The sequence below is a fragment of the Pseudophryne corroboree genome, chromosome 5, assembly GCF_028390025.1.
Source record: "Pseudophryne corroboree isolate aPseCor3 chromosome 5, aPseCor3.hap2, whole genome shotgun sequence".
NCBI classification, from domain to species: Eukaryota; Metazoa; Chordata; class Amphibia; order Anura; family Myobatrachidae; genus Pseudophryne; species Pseudophryne corroboree.
The window spans coordinates 632,834,416-632,850,239 of NC_086448.1; the positions used below are offsets into that span (position 1 = coordinate 632,834,416).

General features: G+C 43.2%; 1 protein-coding gene and 2 pseudogenes across 1 annotated transcript in view; 1 reads left to right on the forward strand and 2 right to left on the reverse strand.

The window, feature by feature from the left end:
* CABLES1 (Cdk5 and Abl enzyme substrate 1) overlaps positions 1-15,824 on the forward strand; it is a 254,796-nt gene that overhangs the window by 63,525 nt on the left and 175,447 nt on the right. The window lies entirely within an intron of this gene.
* LOC134930060 (5S ribosomal RNA) lies at positions 891-1,009 on the reverse strand (annotated as a pseudogene).
* LOC134930062 (5S ribosomal RNA) lies at positions 11,820-11,938 on the reverse strand (annotated as a pseudogene).

The window sequence follows — 15,824 nt, forward strand, 5'->3', positions numbered from 1 at the left end:
GGGATCTCAACGTGGTGTTGGATTTCCTGAAGTCGCATTGGGTTGAGCCACTTAAATCCGTGGAGCTATAGTACCTCACGTGGAAAGTGGTCATTCTGTGGGCCTTTGCGTCGGCCAGGCGTTTATCAGAATTGACAAAAGCCCTTATCTGTATTTTATATGGGAAAGGCGAAATTGAGGACTCGTTCCCAATTCCTTCCTAAGGTGGTATCAGTTTTTCATGTGAACCAACCTATTGTGGTGCCTGCTGCTACTTGGGACTTGGAGGATTCCAAGTTACTGGACGTAGTCAGGGCCCTGAAAAGTATATGTTTCCAGGACAGCTGGAGTCAGGAAGACTGACTCGCTATTTATCCTGTGGAAAATTGGGTTAAGGATGCCGCACAGGAGTAAATGATGTTACATAAATAGGTAATTAGTGTAAGTTTCCAAGAAAACCGACCAGCCGGAAAAACTTCCGGAATTTATCACCATCTACCATTGAACAGAAAAAGTTGTGGGTAGAAGAAAAAGGGTGATTGTCGATGGTGCTCCCATGGGTCTATTACATTGGTAATAACGAGAAGAGAGAAAAAGAAAAAGAGACCCTTGTTGGGAGCACTCACTCTTGGAAACAATGATGGATTAGATAATGCATGATGAGTTAGGTATTTAAAACGTAACCTTTAATTATTTGTAGATAAAATAAGAAGTACACCTAAGATTGTTGTGTAAAAATATAATTAAACGAACGTGAAACATTGGTTGCGAATTACCGCTGTGAATATATAGGTGAAAACATATATATAAGGCAAAAAAATGCGGCATAAAATATGGCAAAATCAAGAAATGTGCCCACCAGGTATTGATTTATAGATTAGTGCAATAATCAGAGTATTGCCGTCAAGAAAAACCTACAACACCAGGTATTCCTTAGTGGTCGACCACCTAAGTACTGACCAGGCCCAACACCGTATTGCTTCCAAGATCGGGCGAGATTGGGCATGTGCGGTGTGGTATGGTAGTAGATTTTGGTTTGAACAGCTGGTATGCAGCTATTGACTACACCACAAACCTGGTTATTGAAATGGGCAGATGATCTCTCAGAAAAGGGATATATGTTTGACCATCATTGCACCAAAATTGTATTCCAAATGTATGGGTATACGAAGGTTTAAATCATATGGTCAGTCGGTTTTGCCAAACTGAGCCGCCTGCGTGTTGCTTTTTTGTGTGTGCTGTGCAACATAGATCAACAATGGATTTTGCCCTTATTGTACTGATGACATGCCAACAAGATTAATACACATTAGATCATGAAATAATATAATGTCATTAAAGCTGAAACTACTCAAAGATATCTTTATCAGCTGTACAGACAGACTAGCAGATGGGTAAATAGGGAATGTATTTCCAGAGACACAATCCCTCCTGCCCACACTAAGGCTAACTAAATCCTTAGAGCCTGAAATACCGCATGCTGTCTTTGTGACAATCTTGTTGCCAATAAGGAAATCACTAATTATGTATACACTATGTGTCCACAATGAATCAATCAGGATTGTGGCATGCCAATTATCTTTTGTGCTATAATGGCAAATGTGTATACATTAATTCATATGCCCATAATTGAGACCTATGTAAAGAAAATAGTGCTGCTTATACAGAAATAAGTGAGTGGCGACACCTGTATTATAATTGCTGCAACTATAAGAAATGACAGATCGTTGCTATTTATAATGTGTCTGCCACAAATAGACACAAAGAAAAGTGTCAAAGAATATTTTGTAAACTGTATATTGATAGCACCTAGGAAACAAAAAATTGTTTCATGTGCAGTAAATAGTGCCTTGAATAAATGGCTTAGATTAGCCGAAAAAGCGAGAGACCATTGCACTTGCTGTTAAATTACATTTGTGCGTGGCCGGAGAGCGGGAGACGTAAAATGTGCAGGATATAGGTAAAAATTATACTTAAAGCCGCCTGGCGCCTGTGTCCTGCTTGCTGAGTGCCGCTGTCAGTGCCGCGATCAGCTCGGGTTGACGAGCTGTGAAAATCTGCGGCTCGCCTGGTCTCCTCTCCTGCTGGTCACGTGAGCGCGCTCACCGTGACCACGTCCACCTCCCCCAACGTACGTTTCACAGCGAGCTTGTTCACGGGTAGTGTGAACACTGTATGGGCAGACCCGGTTTTTAAATCTGCTGCAGTGAATGGTAATTAGCTGCACATGTGAATAGTTGTAGCAATGATTAGCATAGGGTCTGGCTGCATAACATAGAGCTGCACTATAAGGCTGAGGGAATGTCCTACACATGTTAGAGCAAATAGTGAATAGATGGCCTGCATCTTAAGAGATGGGATGTAAAAAAGTCTGCATATGGCATAATTAAAATTTGTTTTGTACACATAATGAAATGATATGATATTGTGTCTGTCTGTGATTAAACGCATATATGTTGGGAAAAGGATAATTAGGGTATAACTTGGATAGAAGAAACGGGGTTTGAGAAAAAATATATAGGTGAAAAAAAATTTTTTGTATAAAAAATGTGGGTAGGTGAGAAGTTGTGTAGCGTGTGCAAATTGGTGGTGCTTAAAAGCTGGGTGAGGGTGTTAGAATAAAATAAAATAAATTAAAATAAAACAAATTGGATGTGAATGTGGGCAGAAATAGGGGGGGGGGGTTTGTTTGGGGAAAAAAAGGGGGGGGGAAGGGGGGGGGGAAGGAGAAGGAAGGGTTGGCATGATTAAGGTGTTGGGTAAAGGGTGACTGTAATGAAATATGGTGGGGGCATGGCGTGGATGATGATACAAATAGATGCAAATGGTGTGTGAGAGGGAAGGGAATGTTGGGTACCCTAGAGATTTGTGTACAGATTGCGTTGAAAGGAATAAATTGTGTGGGGAATTAAAAATGGTGATGTATTACTATTGGATGGGTGAAAAAAATTTGTAAAAATAGTAATGTTAAACAATGTGAGTCCCTGCTAGAATGATTATTACCAAGATATTAGCTATTGTATGATAGTAATATGATCAAATTGAGAGAAAGGCGCCATAATTAATGGTTTCATTGAGTCCTTGAGGATGTAGTGAGTCCAGTCTGAAAGTCCACTCACATTCCTTCCGTAAGAGAGTATTGGTCAAATCTCCTCCTCGTATTCCAAGTTTAACTTGCTCAAGTCCACAAACCCTAAGTTCATTCCACCGACCTGCATGATTGGAGACAAAATGTCGTGCTACAGAGGTGATTTGCTTCATTTTTTGTAGATCTTTTGTCGCATTGCGAATGGATCCAACGTGTTCCAGGATTCTTTGCTTGAAGGCTCTGGTCGTCATGCCAACATATCTTTGTCCACATGTACACACTATGCAGTAGATCACTCCTTCTGTTGAGCAGTTAATAAAGTGTCTGATTTTAATGTCTTTGCCATAGCGGTCTTGGATATTGTCAGTCTTAAGGATATATTGACATGCTTTACAATGACCACATGGATGTGTGCCGATCGTAGGTTGTAATTTACCTTGTGTTATTTGGAAATGGCTGGACACCAGTCTGTCTTTCAAATTTCTTGATCTCCGCCAGCTCATAGATACTTGTGGTCCAAGTTTTTGAGATAGAATGGGATCCAACTGTAGGATTCCCCAATGTTTTTGAATGGCTTGTTTTACCTGACGCCACTCTTGGCAGAAACCCCCTACAAATCTGATATTCTTGTCCTCTTGTGGCTTTTGTTTCTTTTCAAAGATTAGATGTTCTCTCTGGATATTCTGAATGTTTCTACTGGCTTTCTTGATTGAAGTATTACTGTATCCCCTCTCTCGTAATCTCTTCGAGAGTTCCTTGCTTTGATCCTCGAAGTCCTGATCGTTGGAGCAGTTCCTTCTTAAACGGAGATATTCCCCCTTAGGTATGTTCATAATTGTTGGGGGAAAATGGGAGCTAGTTTGATGTAAAACAGTGTTCGAAGATGTCTCCTTTCTATACAGTTTTGTTGAGAGCATGTTGTTTACATCTTTGTAAATTAGCACATCCAGAAATGGGAGTTCATCCTGACTGATATGATGGGTAAGTCGAATATTGAGGTTATTGTTGTTAAGATGTTCAATGAACAGGAGAAGCATCTGTACGTCACCTTCCCATATCATCAAAATATCATCGATGTACCTTACCCACATGATGATATTAGATGTGAAAACATCGTTGCTGTCCGTGAACACAAATTCGCGTTCCCACCATCCTAAGAAAATATTAGCATACGTGGGGGCACACGCTGCCCCCATAGCTGTGCCCCTAGTCTGTAGAAAAAATCTGTTTTCTCTATCGTCCTAGTGGATGCTGGGGTTCCTGAAAGGACCATGGGGGATAGCGGCTCCGCAGGAGACAGGGCACAAAAAGTAAAGCTTTAGGATCAGGTGGTGTGCACTGGCTCCTCCCCCTATGACCCTCCTCCAAGCCTCAGTTAGATTTTTGTGCCCGGCCGAGAAGGGTGCAATCTAGGTGGCTCTCCTAAAGAGCTGCTTAGAAAAGTTTAGCTTAGGTTTTTTATTTTACAGTGAGTCCTGCTGGCAACAGGATCACTGCAACGAGGGACTTAGGGGAGAAGAAGTGAACTCACCTGCGTGCAGGATGGATTGGCTTCTTGGCTACTGGACATTAGCTCCAGAGGGACGATCACAGGTACAGCCTGGATGGTCACCGGAGCCTCGCCGCCGGCCCCCTTGCAGATGCTGAAACGAGAAGAGGTCCAGAATCGGCGGCAGAAGACTCCTCAGTCTTCTTAAGGTAGCGCACAGCACTGCAGCTGTGCGCCATTTTCCTCTCAGCACACTTCACACGGCAGTCACTGAGGGTGCAGGGCGCTGGGAGGGGGGCGCCCTGGGAGGCAAATGAAAACCTTTTTTGGCTAAAAATACCTCACATATAGCCTCCGGGGGCTATATGGAGATATTTAACCCCTGCCAGAATCCGTTAAGAGCGGGAGACGAGGCCGCCGAAAAAGGGGCGGGGCCTATCTCCTCAGCACACAGCGCCATTTTCCCTCACAGAAAGGCTGGAGGGAAGGCTCCCAGGCTCTCCCCTGCACTGCACTACAGAAACAGGGTTAAAACAGAGAGGGGGGGCACTAATTTGGCGTTAGAAATATATAAAAAAGATGCTATAAGGGAAAACACTTATATAAGGTTGTCCCTATATAATTATAGCGTTTTTGGTGTGTGCTGGCAAACTCTCCCTCTGTCTCTCCAAAGGGCTAGTGGGTCCTGTCCTCTATCAGAGCATTCCCTGTGTGTGTGCTGTGTGTCGGTACGTGTGTGTCGACATGTATGAGGACGATGTTGGTGAGGAGGCGGAGCAATTGCCTGTAATGGTGATGTCACTCTCTAGGGAGTCGACACCGGAATGGATGGCTTATTTAGGGAATTACGTGATAATGTCAACACGCGCCAAGGTCGGTTGATGACATGAGACGGCCGACAAACAATTAGTACCGGTCCAGACGTCTCAAAAACACCGTCAGGGGTTTTAAAACGCCCGTTTACTTTAGTCGGTCGACACAGACACAGACAGGGACACTGAATCCAGTGTCGACGGTGAATAAACAAACGTATTCCTTATTAGGGCCACACGTTAAGGGCAATGAAGGAGGTGTTACATATTTCTGATACTACAAGTACCACAAAAGAGGGTATTATGTGGGATGTGAAAAAACTACCGTAGTTTTTCCTGAATCAGATAAATTAAATGAAGTGTGTGATGATGCGTGGGTTCCCCCCGATAGAAAATATGGGCGGTATACCCTTTCCCGCCAGAAGTTAGGGCGCGTTGGGAAACACCCCTTAGGGTGGATAAGGCGCTCACACGCTTATCAGAACAAGTGGCGGTACCGTCTATAGATAGGGCCGTCCTCAAGGAGCCAGCTGACAGGAGGCTGGAAAATATCATAAAAAGTATATACACACATACTGGTGTTATACTGCGACCAGCGATCGCCTCAGCCTGGATGTGCAGAGCTGGGGTGGCTTGGTCGGATTCCCTGACTAAAAATATTGATACCCTTGACAGGGACAGTATTTTATTGACTATAGAGCATTTAAAGGATGTATTTCTATATATGCAGAGCAGTGTAACGAACCGGGAAGAAGGGGACTATCTGGTGTCCCGAGACATCAGGGATGCTTACCTCCATGTCCCAAATTTGCCCTTATCACTAAGGGTACCTCAGGTTCGTGGTACAGAACTGTCACTATCCGTTTCAGACGCTGCCGTTTGGATTGTCTACGGCACCCCGGGTCTTTACCAAGGTAATGGCCGAAATGATGGTTCTTCTTCGAAGAAAAGGCGTCTTAATTATCCCTTACTTGGACGATCTCCTGATAAGGGCAAAGTCCAGGGAACAGTTGGAGGTCGGAGTAGCACTATCTCGGATACTGTTACAACAGCAGGGGTGGATTCTAAATATTCCAAAATCGCAGCTGATCCCGACAACAAGTCTCCTGTGCTTAGGGATGATTCTGGACACAGTCCAGAAAAAGGTGTTTCTACCGGAAGAGAAAGCCAGGGAGTTATCCGAGCTAGTCAGGAACCTCCTAAAATCAGTGCATCATTGCACAAGGGCCATGGTAAAAAAATGGTGACTTCCTTCGAAGCAATTCCAGTCGGCAGATTTCATGCAAGAACTTTTCAGTGGGATCTGCTGGACAAATGGTCCGGATCGCATCTTCAGATGCATCAGCGGATAACCCTATATCCAAGGACAAGGGTGTCTCTCCTGTGGTGGTTACAGAGTGCTCATCTTCTAGAGGGCCGCAGATTCGGCATTCAGTTTTGGATGTTGGTGACCACGGAGGCCAGCCCGAGAGGCTGGGGAGCAGTCACACAAGGAAAAAAATTCCAGGGAGTGTGATCAAGTCTGGAGATTTTTCTCCACATAAATATAGCTAAGGGTAAATTTATAATGCTCTAAGCTTAGCAAGACCTCTGCTTCAAGGTCAGCCGGTATTGATCCAGTGGGATAAAACATCACGGCAGTCGCCCACGTAAATAGACAGGGCGGCACAAGAAGCAGGAGGGCAGTGGCAAAAACTGCAAGGACTTTTCGCTGGGCGGAAAATCATGTGATAGCACTGTCAGCAGTGTTTCATTCCGGGAATGGAAACTGGGAAGCAGACTTCCTCAGTAGGCACGACCTCCACCCGGCAGAGTGGGAACTTCATGGGGAAGTTTTCCACATAATTGTAAACCGTTGGGAATTACCAAAGGTGGACATGATGGCGTCCCGTCTGAACAAAAAACGGGACAGGTATTGCGCCAGGTTAAGAGACCCTCAGGCAATAGCTGTGGACGTTCTGGTAACACCGTGGGTGTACCAGTCGGTGTATGTGTTCCATCCTCTGCTTTTCATACCTAAGGTACTGAGAATTATAAGACGTAGAGGAGTAAGAACTATACTCATGGCTCCGGATTGGCCAAGAAGGACTTGGTACCCGGAACTTCAAGAGATGCTCACAGAGGACTTATGGCCTCTGCCGCTAAGAAGGGACTTGTTTCAGCAAGTACCATGTCTGTTCCAAGACTTACCGCAGCTGCGTTTGACGGCATGGCGGTGGAACGCCGGATCCTAAGGGAAAAGGCATTCAGGAAGAGGTCATTCCTACCCTGGTCAAAGCCAGAAAGGAGGTGACCGCACAACATTATCACCACATGTGGCGAAAATATGTTGCGTGGTGTGAGGCCAGGAAGGCCCCACGAAGAAATTTCAACTCGGTCGATTCCTGCATTTCTTGCAAACAGGAGTGTGTATGGGCCTCAAATTGGGGTCCATTAAGGTTCAAATTTCGGCCCTGTCGATTTTTTCTTCCAGAAAGAATTGGCTTCAGTTCCTGAAGTCCAGAAGTTTGTCAAGGGAGTATTGCATATACAACCCCCTTTTGTGCCTCCAGTGGCACTGTGGGATCTCAACGTAGTTCTGGGATTCCTCAAAACACATTGGTTTAAAACCAGTCAAATCTGTGGATTTGAAGCATCTCACATGAAAAGTGAACATGCTCTTGGACCTGGCCTGGACCAGGCGAGTGTCAAATTGGTGGTTTTTTTTTTTTTTCTCAAAAAAGCCCATATCTGTTTGTCCATTCGGACAGGGCAGAGCTGCGGACTCGTCCCCAGTTCTCTCCCTAAGGTGGTGTCAGTGTTTCACCTGAACCAGCTTATTGTGGTGTCTTGCGCCTACTAGGGACTTGGAGGACTCCAAGTTGCTAGATGTGGTCAGGGCCCTGAAAATATAGGTTCCAGGACGGCTGGAGTCAGGAAAACTGACTTGCTGTTATCCTGTATACACCCAACAAACTGGGTGCTCTTGCTTTTAAGCAGACTTTTGCTAGTTGGATGTGTAATACAATTCAGCTTGCACATTCTGTGACAGGCCTGCCACAGCCAAAATATGTAAATGCCCATTCCACAAGGAAGGTGGGCTCATCTTGGGCGGCTGCCCGAGGGGTCTCGGCTTTACAACTTTGCCGAGCGGCTATTTAGTCAGGGGCAAACACGTTTGTAAAATCCTACAAATTTGATACCCTGGCTAAGGAGGACCTGGAGTTCTCTCATTCGGTGCTGCAGAGTCATCCGCACTCTCCCGCCCGTTTGGGAGCTTTGGTATAATCCCCATGGTCCTTTCAGGAACCCCAGCATCCACTAGGACGATAGAGAAAATAAGAATTTACTTACCGATAATTCTATTTCTCGGAGTCCGTAGTGGATGCTGGGCGCCCATCCCAAGTGCGGATTATCTGCATTACTTGTACATAGTTACAAAAATCGGGTTATTATTGTTGTGAGCCATCCTTTCAGAGGCTCCGCTGTTATCATACTGTTAACTGGGTTCAGATCACAGGTTGTACAGTGTGATTGGTGTGGCTGGTATGAGTCTTACCCGGGATTCATAAATCCTTCCTTATTGTGTACGCTCGTCCGGGCACAGTACCTAACTGAGGCTTGGAGGAGGGTCATAGGGGGAGGAGCCAGTGCACACCACCTGATCCTAAAGCTTTACTTTTTGTGCCCTGTCTCCTGCGGAGCCGCTATCCCCCATGGTCCTTTCAGGAACCCCAGCATCCACTACGGACTCCGAGAAATAGAATTATCGGTAAGTAAATTCTTATTATTGAAGGTGAAGAGATTGTGACTGAGTATGAACTGGAGTAAATCGGCTAGGAACACATGGAATTTTTCCATGCCTTCCATATTCATGAAATAGTTGACAGCTTCAAGTCCTCTGTCATGGTCAATTGAAGTATACAGTGCCTCAACGTCCAAAGAGACTAAGTATTGGTTTGTTTCCAGTTTAACATCATGAATCTTGCGAAGAACATCTGTGGTGTCTTGGACAAAGGAAGGGAGACCCAAAACGTGGTGTCGTAGATGTAGATCGACAAAGATACTGGCTTTTTCAGTTAAAGATCCTATCCCAGATACGATTGGTCTTCCTGGTGGTTGCCTCATATTCTTATATATCTTGGGGAGCATGTAGAATGTGGGGATACTGGGATGTGTAGTCTGGAGATATTGATATTCCGAAGATGTTATAGTCCCTTCCACATGAGCATCGGTAAGAATCCGGTTATATAGTGTCTTACAGTTTTCCATGGGGTTCAGTAATATTCTTTGATAGCAAGTTTGGTCTTCCAACTGTCGATAGGCTTCCTGTATATATTGTTCTCGGGGCCATACCACCACGTTTCCCCCTTTGTCAGATGGCTTTATAATAACGTCCTGCCATGATTCAATCTCTCTTAGAGCATTAAGTTCTTTCCTGGATAGATTGGAATTGTACAGACTTCTGGTCTTCCGAAGGTGTATGTGGTCAAATTCTTGAGACACTAATTTGGTAAAAATCTGTACTTCTGGGCTCGTCTGCTCTGTTGGAAAAAATGTAGACCTTTTCTTGCAAATGACCCTCGTGCTGACTTCCCACTGGGAGTCTGTGGTTGGTGTTGATTCTGTTTCCAAAGATTGTAGGGCCTCCAGTGCTTCCAATTCAAGTCCAGACAGATCTGATGTATTCATATTATCGCCTGTTTCTGTCTGATCAGATTGGATACCGTCAGTTTTGGAGGTAGCTATTTTGTTATGAAATTTCGTGAGAAGTAACTTCCTGCCAAAAAGTTTTAAATCTTTTTCCCATTTGAATCTGTTAAATTTTTCGGTTGGAGAATAGGAGAGGCCTTTACTCAGAACTTGGATTTGATCGTGATCTAAAGTGTTTGCTGAAAGGTTGATAATCTTGAGTTGTGAAGACGTGTCCGTTGGTATTGGGAAGTCTGAAGTTACCTTCTGCGTGAATTCCGTACTGGTTGTCTTCTCGGTGGTAATTGATCCCATTGTTGTTGACGGCCTCTTCCTCCTCTTGCGCCCCCTCCTTGTCTTTCGTTTGCTGGGTGCCTTGATCCCCTTCCCCTGGGGGGATCCCCTAAAAAATGTTGTTGATGATATTGGGAGGAGCTGTTACCCTCACCTCTAAAGTTTGTGGTTAATGATGCGTTGGGGATATATTCCGGAATATCTTCAGTTCCGGATGTCTCTATATCTGATGAAGAGTAGTGTTCAGGGTTTCTAGGGGGTCGCGGTTGCCAGGAGGGCTTATGCCACTTGAATATTTTGCCCGATACAAAGTCCTTTTTGTCTCTCGCGAATTTATTTCTTTTTCTATCAATGATAGTTTGTTCGTATGTTAGGAGGTCTTGTTTGTTTTTCTCGAAACAGCGTTGAAATTGTGTGTCTTTCTCCCAGGGCTCCAATTTCTTACTTAATTCGTCCAGGTCGCGTTCACAGCTTTCGAGTATGAGATGGTTGTGTTTAATCAGAATGCCCATGAGTTCCATGGAGCATTTGAGGAGACTGTTGTCCCAATCAGTTTTAAGATTTTCACTAGCTAGGCTGAAAGTGGGAAAAACTCTGGGCCTAAGGCCGCGTGGTACAATTTTGTTCTTTAAGTAGTTCTCTAATGTAGTAAGGTCCCAACTGGTTCTTATTTGTTTATGCAGTAGTTGTTTAAGTTGTACAAAATCGGATTCCCAGTTGGTATGTGGTTCTGTATCCACTACGTTGCTTGGAAAAATTTCATCTAAATTTTCTCTATTCCTGTGTTTGTAGGACAATTCCTGCTTTAAACTGAAGCTCATGTTAATGATGTATGGGACTGTGCCCGTTAGTGTACAGAAAAACTGTGGTTACTGAGAAAATATTTGTTATGACATCAAATATTCCGTGCTGGTATTCCTAAGAAAACTATTTCTAGTTATGTACAGTATGCAATGGAAAATTGGGTTAAGGATGCCGCACAGGAGTAAATGATGTTACATAAATAGGTAATTAGTGTAAGTTTCCAAGAAAACCGACCAGCCGGAAAAACTTCCGGAATTTATCACCATCTACCATTGAACAGAAAAAGTTGTGGGTAGAAGAAAAAGGGTGATTGTCGATGGTGCTCCCATGGGTCTATTACATTGGTAATAACGAGAAGAGAGAAAAAGAAAAAGAGACCCTTGTTGGGAGCACTCACTCTTGGAAACAATGATGGATTAGATAATGCATGATGAGTTAGGTATTTAAAACGTAACCTTTAATTATTTGTAGATAAAATAAGAAGTACACCTAAGATTGTTGTGTAAAAATATAATTAAACGAACGTGAAACATTGGTTGCGAATTACCGCTGTGAATATATAGGTGAAAACATATATATAAGGCAAAAAAATGCGGCATAAAATATGGCAAAATCAAGAAATGTGCCCACCAGGTATTGATTTATAGATTAGTGCAATAATCAGAGTATTGCCGTCAAGAAAAACCTACAACACCAGGTATTCCTTAGTGGTCGACCACCTAAGTACTGACCAGGCCCAACACCGTATTGCTTCCAAGATCGGGCGAGATTGGGCATGTGCGGTGTGGTATGGTAGTAGATTTTGGTTTGAACAGCTGGTATGCAGCTATTGACTACACCACAAACCTGGTTATTGAAATGGGCAGATGATCTCTCAGAAAAGGGATATATGTTTGACCATCATTGCACCAAAATTGTATTCCAAATGTATGGGTATACGAAGGTTTAAATCATATGGTCAGTCGGTTTTGCCAAACTGAGCCGCCTGCGTGTTGCTTTTTTGTGTGTGCTGTGCAACATAGATCAACAATGGATTTTGCCCTTATTGTACTGATGACATGCCAACAAGATTAATACACATTAGATCATGAAATAATATAATGTCATTAAAGCTGAAACTACTCAAAGATATCTTTATCAGCTGTACAGACAGACTAGCAGATGGGTAAATAGGGAATGTATTTCCAGAGACACAATCCCTCCTGCCCACACTAAGGCTAACTAAATCCTTAGAGCCTGAAATACCGCATGCTGTCTTTGTGACAATCTTGTTGCCAATAAGGAAATCACTAATTATGTATACACTATGTGTCCACAATGAATCAATCAGGATTGTGGCATGCCAATTATCTTTTGTGCTATAATGGCAAATGTGTATACATTAATTCATATGCCCATAATTGAGACCTATGTAAAGAAAATAGTGCTGCTTATACAGAAATAAGTGAGTGGCGACACCTGTATTATAATTGCTGCAACTATAAGAAATGACATCGTTGCTATTTATAATGTGTCTGCCACAAATAGACACAAAGAAAAGTGTCAAAGAATATTTTGTAAACTGTATATTGATAGCACCTAGGAAACAAAAAATTGTTTCATGTGCAGTAAATAGTGCCTTGAATAAATGGCTTAGATTAGCCGAAAAAGCGAGAGACCATTGCACTTGCTGTTAAATTACATTTGTGCGTGGCCGGAGAGCGGGAGACGTAAAATGTGCAGGATATAGGTAAAAATTATACTTAAAGCCGCCTGGCGCCTGTGTCCTGCTTGCTGAGTGCCGCTGTCAGTGCCCCGATCAGCTCGGGTTGACGAGCTGTGAAAATCTGCGGCTCGCCTGGTCTCCTCTCCTGCCGGTCTGCTGGTCACGTGAGCGCGCTCACCGTGACCACGTCCACCTCCCCCAACGTACGTTTCACAGCGAGCTTGTTCACGGGTAGTGTGAACACTGTATGGGCAGACCCGGTTTTTAAATCTGCTGCAGTGAATGGTAATTAGCTGCACATGTGAATAGTTGTAGCAATGATTAGCATAGGGTCTGGCTGCATAACATAGAGCTGCACTATAAGGCTGAGGGAATGTCCTACACATGTTAGAGCAAATAGTGAATAGATGGCCTGCATCTTAAGAGATGGGATGTAAAAAAGTCTGCATATGGCATAATTAAAATTTGTTTTGTACACATAATGAAATGATATGATATTGTGTCTGTCTGTGATTAAACGCATATATGTTGGGAAAAGGATAATTAGGGTATAACTTGGATAGAAGAAACGGGGTTTGAGAAAAAATATATAGGTGAAAAAAAATTTTTTGTATAAAAAATGTGGGTAGGTGAGAAGTTGTGTAGCGTGTGCAAATTGGTGGTGCTTAAAAGCTGGGTGAGGGTGTTAGAATAAAATAAAATAAATTAAAATAAAACAAATTGGATGTGAATGTGGGCAGAAATAGGGGGGGGGGGTTTGTTGGGGTGAAAAAAGGGGGGGGGGAAAGGGGGAGGGGGGGGAAAGGGGAAGGAAGGGTTGGCATGATTAAGGTGTTGGGTAAAGGGTGACTGTAATGAAATATGGTGGGGGCATGGCGTGGATGATGATACAAATAGATGCAAATGGTGTGTGAGAGGGAAGGGAATGTTGGGTACCCTAGAGATTTGTGTACAGATTGCGTTGAAAGGAATAAATTGTGTGGGGAATTAAAAATGGTGATGTATTACTATTGGATGGGTGAAAAAAATTTGTAAAAATAGTAATGTTAAACAATGTGAGTCCCTGCTAGAATGATTATTACCAAGATATTAGCTATTGTATGATAGTAATATGATCAAATTGAGAGAAAGGCGCCATAATTAATGGTTTCATTGAGTCCTTGAGGATGTAGTGAGTCCAGTCTGAAAGTCCACTCACATTCCTTCCGTAAGAGAGTATTGGTTAAATCTCCTCCTCGTATTCCAAGTTTAACTTGCTCAAGTCCACAAACCCTAAGTTCATTCCACCGACCTGCATGATTGGAGACAAAATGTCGTGCTACAGAGGTGATTTGCTTCATTTTTTGTAGATCTTTTGTCGCATTGCGAATGGATCCAACGTGTTCCAGGATTCTTTGCTTGAAGGCTCTGGTCGTCATGCCAACATATCTTTGTCCACATGTACACACTATGCAGTAGATCACTCCTTCTGTTGAGCAGTTAATAAAGTGTCTGATTTTAATGTCTTTGCCATAGCGGTCTTGGATATTGTCAGTCTTAAGGATATATTGACATGCTTTACAATGACCACATGGATGTGTGCCGATCGTAGGTTGTAATTTACCTTGTGTTATTTGGAAATGGCTGGACACCAGTCTGTCTTTCAAATTTCTTGATCTCCGCCAGCTCATAGATACTTGTGGTCCAAGTTTTTGAGATAGAATGGGATCCAACTGTAGGATTCCCCAATGTTTTTGAATGGCTTGTTTTACCTGACGCCACTCTTGGCAGAAACCCCCTACAAATCTGATATTCTTGTCCTCTTGTGGCTTTTGTTTCTTTTCAAAGATTAGATGTTCTCTCTGGATATTCTGAATGTTTCTACTGGCTTTCTTGATTGAAGTATTACTGTATCCCCTCTCTCGTAATCTCTTCGAGAGTTCCTTGCTTTGATCCTCGAAGTCCTGATCGTTGGAGCAGTTCCTTCTTAAACGGAGATATTCCCCCTTAGGTATGTTCATAATTGTTGGGGGAAAATGGGAGCTAGTTTTATTCTAACACCCTCACCCAGCTTTTAAGCACCACCAATTTGCACACGCTACACAACTTCTCACCTACCCACATTTTTTATACAAAAATTTTTTTTTCACCTATATATTTTTTCTCAAACCCCGTTTCTTCTATCCAAGTTATACCCTAATTATCCTTTTCCCAACATATATGCGTTTAATCACAGACAGACACAATATCATATCATTTCATTATGTGTACAAAACAAATTTTAATTATGCCATATGCAGACTTTTTTACATCCCATCTCTTAAGATGCAGGCCATCTATTCACTATTTGCTCTAACATGTGTAGGACATTCCCTCAGCCTTATAGTGCAGCTCTATGTTATGCAGCCAGACCCTATGCTAATCATTGCTACAACTATTCACATGTGCAGCTAATTACCATTCACTGCAGCAGATTTAAAAACCGGGTCTGCCCATACAGTGTTCACACTACCCGTGAACAAGCTCGCTGTGAAACGTACGTTGGGGAAGGTGGACGTGGTCACGGTGAGCGCGCTCACGTGACCAGCAGACCGGCAGGAGAGGAGACCAGGCGAGCCGCAGATTTTCACAGCTCGTCAACCCGAGCTGATCGCGGCACTGACAGCGGCACTCAGCAAGCAGGACACAGGCGCCAGGCGGCTTTAAGTATAATTTTTACCTATATCCTGCACATTTTACGTCTCCCGCTCTCCGGCCACGCACAAATGTAATTTAACAGCAAGTGCAATGGTCTCTCGCTTTTTCGGCTAATCTAAGCCATTTATTCAAGGCACTATTTACTGCACATGAAACAATTTTTTGTTTCCTAGGTGCTATCAATATACAGTTTACAAAATATTCTTTGACACTTTTCTTTGTGTCTATTTGTGGCAGACACATTATAAATAGCAACGATCTGTCATTTCTTATAGTTGCAGCAATTATAATACAGGTGTCGCCACT